A 12,259-nucleotide genomic window follows, 5' to 3' on the forward strand; every position below is an offset into this window, starting at 1 on the left:
TTCAATCCAGAAATACTTTCAAATACAAGTCTTCACATCCAGAAGATCTAACATTGGAAACAAAGATAGCCCCCGAAAGGACAAGATCATCCATCAGACAAGAACATTATATGTTGGGATTGTTATCAGTGATAGAACCTATTACTGTTGATGACACAATTTTAGATGATGGATGGATAATGGCTATGCAAGAGGAGCTCAATCAATTTCAAAGAAATGATGTGTGGCATCTGGTAGCTAAATCTAATTATAAGAACATTATTGGAACAAAATGGGTGTTCAGGAACAAACTTAATGAACTAGGAGAAGTAGTCAGAAACAAAGCAAGACTTGTTGCACAAGGATATAGTCAACAAGAGGGTATTGACTATACTGAAACATTTGCTCCAATTGCAAGATTGGAAGCAATCACGTTACTTCTATCCTATATAGTTAATCATGACGTTATATTATATCAAATGGATGTTAATAGTGCATTTCTCAATGGTGTGATCTCTGAAGAAGTATATGTCAAACAACCTCCAGGTTTTTAGGATATAAAATATCCTGATTATGTTTATAAGCTTAAGAAATCACTATATGGTTTGAAACAAGCTCCCCGAACTTTGTATGATAGACTAAGTAATTTCTTACTTGAAAATGTTTTAAAAGAGGTCAAGTTGATACAACACTTTTCAGAAGGACATTTGAGAAAGATATCTTAATTGTGCAAATTTATGTTGATATAATATTTGGTTATACTAATGCATCTCTTTGCAAGAAGTTTTCTAAGTTAATGCAGGATGAGTTTTGAAATGAGTATGATGGGAGAATTAAAGTTCTTTTTTGAAATTCAAATAAACCAATGCAAAGATGGAGTGTATGTTCATCAATCCAAATACACCAAGGAGCTTCTGAAGAAGTTCAAGCTTGATGATTGTAAAGAAATGAACACTCCAATTCATCCAACCTGCACCTTAAACAAAGAAGATACAAGAACAAAAGTAGATCAGAAGATGTTCAGAGGTATGATAGGTTCTCTGTTATACCTAACTGCATCTAGATCTGATATTTTATTTAGTGTATGTTTGTGTGCAAGATTTCAATCAGATCCTAGAAAATCTCATTTAACAGTTGTTAAGAGAATTTTTAGATAATTGAAAGCAACAATTAATCTGGGACTTCTTTATAAGAAATCCTTAGATTATAAGTTGGCTGATTATGCTGGTGATAGGATTGAAAGAAAATCTACCAGTGAAAACTGTCAGTTTCTTGGTGAGAATCTAATAGTTTGGAAGGGATGGATATATACTCAACGTCCTTTATGTGAGTTGACATACATTTTCTTTGTAAAAAGCAAACCTGTCTCATTTATTTTCTCATGTGACCTAAAGTTTCTTATTCTGTTCAAACAGGCTACCATTGAGAAATTGTATTTGCCTGATGAGTTGGAAGACAACTTGTAGCTCAACATTTAAAGTGTAAGATATATTTGCTTTCGGCTAATCATGTATAGAAAGCATCAGAAATGCTGGAGGAATATTCATTCATACAGCGATCATCACATTTGCAACACATCTAATTTCCAGATCACTATAACTGACTTCAGTTTTGTAGGACATTCACATAAAAAAATAGAGGTGTGAAGATGTTTTGAGTTTATTCATGAGCTGGGATAATAAAATAGTCATAAAGAGGTGACAGACATACAACACTACCAATTATCAAAATTATGGACATAAATAATTAAGCTGCATAAAGTAATTATCATTATAAAACATTCAGATCCATATTGGAAGCAGCCACATTGACGACAATAATTAAGCTTCAGTTTTGTATTGTTTAATTCAAGATTAAGGCAATTCTTTTAAACGGATACAATTTCTTTCTTCCAAAATACAATCTATAAGGCAGAAGATCTATTTTCCTAACTCAAAAGAGCCAAAAACAAAAATAATTTTGACTTTCATAGTTTCATATCCTAAACAAAACTCGACAATAGTTCTTGGACGAGTCTCTAATCTCTTCTGCATATCTACTCCAAAGATGTTGGTCATCTTACTCCCTTGTAGTGTTCTACAGCTAATTTCTCTGCATCATAAATGACAAACATGTGTTTATACTGTTAGTGTCAAACAAACAAATCCAGAAAGAGATACATTTAAGCATGTAGATGAACAAAGAACATACGAATGGCATATTATGGTACTTTCTAATTGTCTGCATTACCTCCAAGTACCAAGCGGTAAAAATAAATGAAACTAAAACCATATACATATCTTGAATGTTCAATGAAAGATTACAAACATTTTGTCTCTAAAATATTCATCATGAATATCTGACATCTCTGAACACTAATAATAATAATAGGTGTGGACTATGAGCCAACTCTCTAGACCATGGTGGGGACAAAGTCTGAACATTTCTTTGAAACGCTCCCACGCATCATAGAGAGACTCCCCATCTTTTTGATTGAACCGAGTAATTTGGTCCCTTAGTTTAGCAGTTTTGAATGGGGGAAAGAACCGGGCAAGGAATGCTTGCCTCATCTGATCCCATGAAGTAATGGAACCGACTTCGAGGGAATGGAACCAAGCGCTAGCTCTATCCCTTAAGGAAAAGGGAAAGAGATGAAGTTTTACGGCCTCTTGGTTCTCTTTCATGGTTCCACTAATTCGTAGGAAAACAGAGATGTGAAGATTGGGATCCTCGATGGGGGATCCTGAAAATTGGTTTTGCTGCACCAAGTTAAGTAGGGCAGGCTTAATTTCGAAGTTGTCATCCTCAACCGTTGGGTACACAATAATAGCTTGTGGCTCAGCCGTAGACGGCGTTGCATACTCTTTGAGAGTGTGATTAGCCATGGCGGTATTATTTTGTGCCTCTCTCTCTTTCTTTTATGCAAATACATTTCGATCTCGGGAATTAATACCACTCAATTTCTGGTTTTTCGCATAAAAAATTGAGAACCCAAGAAGTTAACGATAACAGAAAAAATAAGAAAATAAAAATAAAAAGAAAAAGAAAAAGAAGAAGAGAGAATTCTAATCACTAAAGAAAAGTTAATTAAATTAGTTAACTCCCCGGCAACGGCGCCAAAAACTTGATAGGCCAAACCGCAAGTGCACGGTCTATCGAAGTAATAGTAGTAAAAGAGTATCGTTCTGCTAGGGAGTTGTTCAATTTAACTAACTTTAAAAGAATGATTAGAGGAGAAGAAAAGTTATAAAAAAGGGGGTTTAGTTGCTGAAGGTAAATAACAATAATATAAAAGAGCTTTGGGATCATTGGTTCGTCATAACAACGAATCCTTCACAAGCAAGCCTTAAACTTATAATTCTACGTTATTCTTAATTTCTAAAGACAAGTTTCTCTTTAGCGTATCAAAGCTTCTCTCGAAGTCAGTGAGTGTATCCCTCCAACAACCACACCTATTCTCATGGGTGATTGCTTTTGGGACCCTTGAAGATCGAAACTTTATATGTCTCAAGGTTTGCTAGACTATTCTCATGTTTCGCAAACCTTGTCTAAATTCACTTGTTCGAATATCAAAGCTCCGCGTTCGCTTTATGAATTGATATTTGAGATGATGAATTAACGATTATCAAACCCTCCGCGTTCGCTTCCACGGTTTGATAATAGTTAATTCATGTTAAAACGGTGAATTGTGATTAGGAATTAAGGTAACATATAATTAGGGTTTAAGGCTTGGATTCGGATTACGTCATTAGACTTATCCAACAATCCCAAGACAAAGAAGTCTACTCACTCATGTTCATCGTAGACATGGGGGAAGAAGAGAGAAAGCAATAATTCGGATTACGTCATTAGACTTATCCAACAATCCCAAGACAAAGAAGTCTACTCACTCATGTTCATCGTAGACATGGGGGAAGAAGAGAGAAAGCAATAAAATAAATTGCGAGAAAGAAATTAAAGGAAATAAAAGAACTTTATTGAAATAATTCACTAAAATATTCTAAGAAGAGGTGAATGTTTATGATGGAGTGCTCCTCTATTTATAGCTTTACAATTGACTTAAAATCTAAGCAACTATAAGGGCTAATCAATAAAACTAAAACAAAGTAACTTAGGCTTGAAGAAAAGCAGCAAAAGAGCATCTGGAGGGTGGCACGGCCGTGCCACATGTTGGCACGGGCCGTGCCAAGCTTCTGACTTTGTGGAGATATATTTTTGTCTCTGTATCTTCGTATTTTCGCACTGTATTTGCTCCAGTCCTCTTTCTTTTGCTCCAAGACACCTTCCACCATATATTCGTTCCTAAAATAAAATAAAATGCAATTTGAAGTAAAATATTCAAAAAGGAAATAAAACTAAAATAAAATAAAACTAAATCTAAATAAAACGGTACTAAATAATGCATTAAAACAGACTAAATTATGACTCATCAATGAGCTTCGAGGCTCTTATTTATAGGCATAGAGACTCACAAGTTGGCACTCATAGTTGGCACAACGTCTCTTTCCTTTACAACACACGAAAAAGAAATGACAAGACAAAAAGAAAAAGAAACGTAGAAAAATATGTTACATTATTGCCTTAGAGATAAGACTTATCTCTAAATGGGTCCCATGCCCACTAACTTTCTACATTTTCCTCATTGTTTGGTGATGCGTCACTGTCATACAACGATTCTTTGTCGGCCACGTTTTTCATGTCCTTTTCACACCATTTGCATTGGTGTCCTTTGTACTTTTGGAAGTGTTCACAACACTCTTGTTGGATTGGGTCGGGTAAACGACCCAAGTCTGCTTCTAGCCCACTAAAGTTTTCTTCGAACTTTAGAATTTGTTGAAGATGTTCTTCTTTTGCTTGTTTTCTTGAATCACTATAGACTAGAAAACTTTCTTTTGCAGTAATTACCTTGAAGTTTGACAATTTTACTCCAAATTTGATGAGAGTATCATAGAATTTTTCCATTTGATACAGAAAACATTCTGGTTTAGGATTCACATCTCTTCCATCATTGGTTGGATATGAATGATTTGAAATGCCAATCTTGATTAGGTGTCTAGCTTTAATAACTTCATCGTCTTTAAACCATGGATAAGTTGAAGTAAAAGATAAAAAGAATTCTTTACCTTTTGCGAAGCTATTGTTGAATTTATAAGCGATTTCGCCTATATCTTTTGGAAGTTCTAGTTCATAGATTTTTCTTCCTGCATCTTCTTGAAGATACATTGTTTTAATCATTCCACAATCATAGAATGATCTGACTAATTCTTTGCTTATGCATGGGACTGTTACAACTTTTACTTCTATCCCGTTGTTGCTAGGATAAAAATATTTTGTTTTTAATTCTTCTGAGTAGTTAGTTAACCATCTCCAGTTCTTGTAGTAGTCTCCAATGGTGACTTCTTTGACAAATTGGCTTTCTCCATAAATAATTCTATCTACAGATATTTTCTTTTTTGTCTCCATTTTTGACGGTTTGACTATGTTGCTGGTTGTTGCGATTTCTTTGTAAACAACGTTGTAGGCTGCTTTTGCTTCATCAAGAGTCTCATAACCCTTGTATCTGACATTTTTGCCATTTGTATGTAACTTTGTGGTTTCCCAGTTATGATAGATACCTTTCATGGGTCCATCAAAAATCACATAAACTTTCTTTTTGCCTCCAAGTTGACTGTCAATTTTTTGGCTTATCTGTTGATCAATGGATTCTTTTTCTTTTCCATTTTTTCTTTCATCTTCTTCTACTTTGTCAGCCCAAGATGTCTTTGGTAATTTTGCAAGGACAGTTGTTGGGTTTGTTGAAGATTCTTTTGTTGAATTACATCCACTTGGTGCTATTGACTCAATTGGGGTTTCTGATTCTTTTGGGACTGTGTATTTTACATAGTAGTTGTATTTTCCAGAATCTTGTCCTAGTAGATCCCAGTTTTCAGTATTTTTGGGTTCTGAAACTGTTGATGTTTCTTTTTTACAAAGTTTTTCAAGGTTTTGTATTGTTTCTATCATCTCCCCCTCTTCAGAAAGAAGAGTTTCTAGATGATTTTTTGCAGAGGCAATTTGCTCCTGCTTTTGCCTAAGAGAATTCCGCAATGTCTTTATAGCTGCTTCCATTCTCTTGTTAATGCATCTGCAAAACAATTCTTTTCAGATTTTATATATTCAATATATGGGTGACACGGTTGAAGTTTCATTTGCCATCTGACAAGTCTGCCGGATTTATAATTTGCATGAAGATCATATCTCCAGAATCCAGTTACATATGTGGAATCTGTTCTTAATAAAAATCTGGATGGAATTAATTCCATTTGCCATTTTGTTAAAACCTTAACACAAGTTAATGTCTCTAACTCATGAATTGGATATCTTAATTCGGTATCTGTAAATGATCCTGAAATATATTTACAAAGTAAAAGATCCTTGTCTTTTATCTTATTTTTGATTTTTTCACAAGAATATTCAATCTTGGTATCTTTCGATGCCAATTTTTCTGATAAATCAGATAGTTTGTCCAATTTCTCTTTCGAGCTATCAGACTTAGCGTACTGGGTTGCTCCAGTATCTTTTATTCCTTGTTGATGGGTAACATCACCAGCATAGTCTCCTGAATCATTTAGATTCAGTATCGCTTTACCATTAGGTAGAGCTCTCATACAACCTGCCCAGATTGTTTTATCAGCATCAATCTCAACAATTAAAAAATCATTTTCTGTTGGATTGTATAAGCTGGGTAAAACTTCAATTTTTCTTTTTATAGCTTTTACAGTTAGAGTATCTTGTCCAGTCCATGACCATGGAACCTTTTCAGATATCTTTTTCTGTAAAACCTTTCTTTCATTTGCCAAATTTTTGAAAAATCCTTCATTGGCAATATAATTCAAGCATCCTAAAAATCTTTGAATTTGTTTTCGGTCTTGCAATTCATCAGGGAATGCTTGAATTTTTTCCTGAACATGTGGAGATAAATCGAGAGTGCCATTTTCTTTCAAAATGAGGCCTAAATACTCGATTTCTTTTTTAGCAAGTTGTGTTTTCTTTTTAGAAATGACAATTCCTTTTTCTGAAATTCTGTTTAAAACAGTTTCTACATCTTTAAGATGTTGTTCTTTAGAACCTTTTGTAAAAACTAAAATGTCATCAATATATGCCAAACATATATATTCTAATCCTCTGAGAGCATTATCCATAAATATTTGGTATATAGATGGTGCTTGTTTTAATCCAAATGGAAGAACATTCCAATCATAGTGACCTTGTGGACACGAAAATGCTGTTAAATGTTTAGTTTCTTCAGAAAGTCTAAGCTGATAATATCCTGATTTTGCATCAAAGGATGAAAACCAATTACTTCCTTTTCTTTTTTGTAAAATATAATCCTTTCGTGGTAGTTTATAAAAGTCTCCGATTGTAGCATCGTTGAGATTCTTATAATTTATCACCATTCTAGCTTTTCCTCTTTTTATCTCATTGTGATTTGTCACATAAAAAACGGGTGCTGAATGTGGACTTGCAGAAGGAGTAATCAACTTCTTTTCTTGAAGATCTTTTAGATCTTTTTGAAATTCTTTTTTATCATCTATAGAATAAGGCATTCTATTTTTTACATTGATCTCTTTGTTAGGATCTCGTAATTTGATAGTAACAAGTTCATTATTTATATTTTTCAGTTGATCCAAAGGATCTTCTGAACATACAATATCAAGTTTTTGTTCTATCTCTTCGAGATTTAAAAAGAATTTTCCTTCTTCCCAAATACTTTTGAAATTTACAAGATTTTCAGAAATTAATTGAATAATCTCATTTCTAGTAATAATTTTTGTTGTTATGACTTTTTTCTTTCCTTCGGGGTTTGATAAATCCTTCCAAAGTAAAGAAATAGTTTTAACATTTTGCACAAACGGTGCATATAATTTTAAAAAATTATTTCCAATGATTAAATCTAAGCCTGAATCATGGAGATAAATTGTAGGTATAAAAAATTCATATTTTTCTATAATTATCGAGATATTTTTCAAAACAAACCATATTTGATGTTTTGACTTATCTGCAACAATTATTTCTTTAGGTTTTTCTAATTTTTCCCAATTTCTTGCTATGTTTCGTTTACCAAAACATAATGTTGCGCCTGTATCTAAATAGGCTAAAATTTCCTTCTCGCGAAGTTTTACTTTTATAAAGGTAGCACTAGGGTTACCTTAACTCAAGATCTTGGTCTTTCTCATCTTCTGAGTCTGTGCAAAGTTCATAGAAACTTTGTTGTTCCCAATCAGAATCTGAATCTGATTCTACTGGTTCATAACCAATTTTATATATCATGTTTAAAACTTGTTTCTTTTCTTTAGAAACTTTCTTTGGACATTCGTTAGCATAATGTCCTGTTTCATGGCATAGCCAACATGTACAAGATTTTTTCCCTTTAGGACAGGTTTTATTTTTTCTAGGGTAATTTCTTTTTCTTCTATAGAATTTCTTTACCCTATGTTTTCTTTTATTGTGGGTAAATTTTTTAAATTTCTTTCTTTTAGGAAATTTCCTCCTTTTCCTAGTTCTTTTTTCACAACCATATGCTCCAACTCTTTCTTGGAGTCTATCACAGCGCAATCCTAATTGCGCCTCTCATTTTGACTGCTTTATTAGACATTGTTCTTGCATCCAATTTCTAAGAATAGAAATTCTAGCTCCTAAAGTGTTTTTAACCTTTCCTTCAGAAACTGCACTATTAAATGCGTTTTGAATTTTTTGAGACATTGCCATTGGCAAATTTTGGTAAAATAGTTCAATAATCTCTTGTCCTTCTCTAATTGTATTTGGATGGTATTTTTATTATACCAACTTCTTATAGTTTGGACAAGATTGTCAACACAATCAATATTTAAAATTCCAGTTCCATCGTTTACACTATGCTTGGGAACATAACTCATGGGTACCTTTTGGTATTTGACTTTGGAAAATTCCCTATGGAAATCTGTATTCCAATTATAAGAGGGTCCTCTTTTTGTTCCTGAGCTTTCGCCCATTTCTAATTCTTCTAGTTTGACGAAATTTCCATCGTCTTTAGATTCATCATCAGAACTAAAGTCGTAGACATAATTATCTAATTCTTTAGGTTCAGGTTCTTCCTTAATAGAATCTTTTTCACTTATGTCTAAAGTAGCCATAAGTTGGTCAAGTTTTTCGAGTTGATACTTTATATTCTCTTCTATACTCATTTTTTATAGTGAGTAAATAAAGTTTCGATTTTTTCCTTATTCTTCTCCCCCTCTAAGTTGAAGAGAATGATGTTGTTTGCAACAACAATTTTTTATAATATAATTAATCATATCAGTTATATTATTTAACTGATGATTAAAAGAATGATATATGTGAGGATATTTATGATTCTCATTTTTGTCATAACATGGAAAATCTTTTTCCATATTTACCCAAGTTTCATGGGGTCTTTCTAATCCTTGCTCATAATCTTTTGTAAATAAACTATTTTGTTTAAAGATTTGAGGTAAGGCTTCGAGAAAAGAAATTTGTTTTTCAAATTTCTCATTTAATTTCTTAGTTTCGTCAATCAAAGCTTTGACTTTAGTTGTGAGTGTATTTTGTTCTTCACTCATCTTATCTAGCTAGTTTTTTTTAGTTTATCTCTTAAATCTTTAGCCATTTTTATATATTCATTATATATAAAATAATTAACATTGCCTTGGCGATTATAGTATTCTTGTAAAAAATAATCAGCCGTTTGTTCACACCATCTAATTTGTGCTCTTACTAAGGTAATGTCTTGATAATTGGGACATAAAATAAAAGGTTGAGGGATAAGTTTTCCCGTTGGACTTATAATAAATTCCATTATTTTATTTTAGACTTTTTAAGCCGGATTTTATAAAAACTGCTTTTTAAAAGATTTTGACATGTGTCAAATTTTCATTCGTTGTGTCCAAGAATGATGTGTTATGCTTGTGTCCAAGGAAGATTTTCTCACTATACAAGTACTTATTTTTTTACAGATTTTTCTTAATCGGTTTCAAACAGAAAATAATAAGAAATAAATATTTCCAATTATTTTTATTAGAAACCGAGATATTAAAAAAATAACCCTAATATTAATATGATGTTATCTATCACGGTAACAGGGGCGGAGCTAGGTAGCATTGAGGGTGTGCACCTGCACACCCTGGATTTCTGAAATTTGCATCAGTTTTCTTGCTTTCATTGTTATTTGCACACCCTGATATTTCTGTTTTGCACCACCTCATCCAAGACTTGGTATGACTAACACGCACAGGCTCTGCATTGTTTGGTGTGCATACTGACGCCACATGTGCCACTGATAGTACTAAAGATGTTTTGACTTTTCAAGTGTTATTATTTATTTATTTTATTATTTGGAAATTTTTATCACTTAAATAAAAGCCAAAAACAAAAATAACAGGAGTATCGAATTCATGTTATATGACTGCACTGCATCTACAATTAATCATCCACTACACCAATCAAACACATTTTTTACTCTATATCTTTGCAAACATAAGTTAGATGATGTATATTATTCAAAACAAAAATCTTTCTCCTCCTTTTTTAAGAGGAATTATTTCACTCTATTCTCTAGTTCTATTTTTTTTAATTGTATAGAATGTAAATGATATTACTCTTTTGAATTCTTTTTGGTAAATCTTGAATTCACAATTTGTCAAAAATCATAAAATTTAATGAGATTATTAATTAAAAATAATTAAAATTTTCAATTTTTTATTGGTTTTGAGTAAAAGTAACACAAATGTAAATTTATAGTTTAAATTAATAAGAAAAAGGGTTTAATTTCTATGCACTAACTCTACAGTTATTTTGTACATGCATTCAATGATCTGCTTCTATGTCAATTAATGAATATGACAACTTATTGTTTTCGAAGGTAAATGATCAAACAACACATTATTAAACACATGTGTGAAATAAGTTTCGGTGAGGTTTAGTATGGGAATGGATAGTTTTTTCCATGATGGAAAGTTGCACTTTTAGCCATTGATATAATAGTATTTTATTTGGATGGCCAAGATTAATTACCTAGTAATTGTTGATACTTTTTGTTGAGTATTGTGTGACCAATTTGTGGACCCCACGAAAATAATTTAATAACAATAAATCATTTGTTTTATTATTTATTTATTTTGTACTAAATAATGGGCTTTAGAAAAATCTTTTGGACATAGTTGTTTCTTACACAGCTAATTTGTTTGAATTCTGCTCTTTACCCAAATGGTTTTGCTCACTCCCAAAGTAAAAGTCCAAAATGCCCCTACGCAATTTAACATGCGCTAGTGTATTCTGATCAATTATCACGTAGCGCATGTTAAGTCACGTAGCGTGACTTAACATGCGCGCAAAATACACTAGCGCAAGTTAAGTTGCGTAGGGGCATTTTGGACTTTTACTTTGGGAGTGAGCAAAACTGTTTGGGTAAAGAGCAGAATTCAATTTGTTTTCGCTCCTACGTTTTCTTTTTTTCATATGTTGCCACATTAAATTTGAGAAGGAACTAAGCAATTTTTAAAATTTGATTAAAAAAATAAATAATGTGTGACAAAAAATTAAATTATGTGGACTATTTTATGTGATATAAAATTATATTTGTTGACGTTAATTATGTGTGGCATAAATAACCTTGTTTATATAAAATCAAATTATAATTTTTTTTTTAAAAAAAGACAATATTTTTTTGAAAGGAAAAAAGACATAATATTTGAAATAACATGATTATTATTTTTTGTTTTTGAAAAAATTACTTACTATTTTAAATAACATATTTTATTTTTTTTGAAACAATAACATATTTTGTTTATAGTGAATAATAACATATTTTACTTGTTCATTGGTTACACACACACACACAGACATATATATATATGGGTTAATTAAGTAAATAGTCCCTATAAATATTCAGAATTTTGTTTTTAGTCCCTACAAAATAAAATCGCACTTTTTAGTCCCTATAAAATTTTCCATCAACATATTTAGTCCCTATAAAATTTTTCTATCAGCATTTTAGTCCCTGTCAAAAATTTTCATCAACATTTTTGGTCCCTAAAGTGCTTAAGGAAAATGTCACAGGGACTAAAAAGTGTGATTTTATTTTTGTAGGGACTAAAAACAAAACTGTGAATATTTATAGGGACTAAAAACTTAATTAACCCTATATATATATATATATATTAAAATTCATAATATTAATAATTAATGAAGTTAAAAAATTTGCACCCCTGATTCAGGGTCCTGGATCCGCCACTGACGGTACAATAGAAAGAGTGTTAAGGATAAA

General features: G+C 31.9%; 1 non-coding gene across 1 annotated transcript; it reads left to right on the forward strand.

Moving 5' to 3' along the window:
• Window positions 1-2,373: 2,373 nt before the first annotated feature.
• LOC146912898 (small nucleolar RNA R71) lies at window positions 2,374-2,480 on the forward strand. The gene has a single exon (XR_015017064.1). It is a non-coding gene; the product is annotated as a small nucleolar RNA R71 (small nucleolar RNA).
• The last annotated feature ends 9,779 nt before the right edge of the window (window positions 2,481-12,259 follow it).

The sequence above is a fragment of the Medicago sativa genome, chromosome 6 (assembly GCF_051527215.1).
Source record: "Medicago sativa cultivar Bolivia chromosome 6, Bolivia_mono, whole genome shotgun sequence".
In the NCBI taxonomy this organism is placed as follows: domain Eukaryota; kingdom Viridiplantae; phylum Streptophyta; class Magnoliopsida; order Fabales; family Fabaceae; genus Medicago; species Medicago sativa.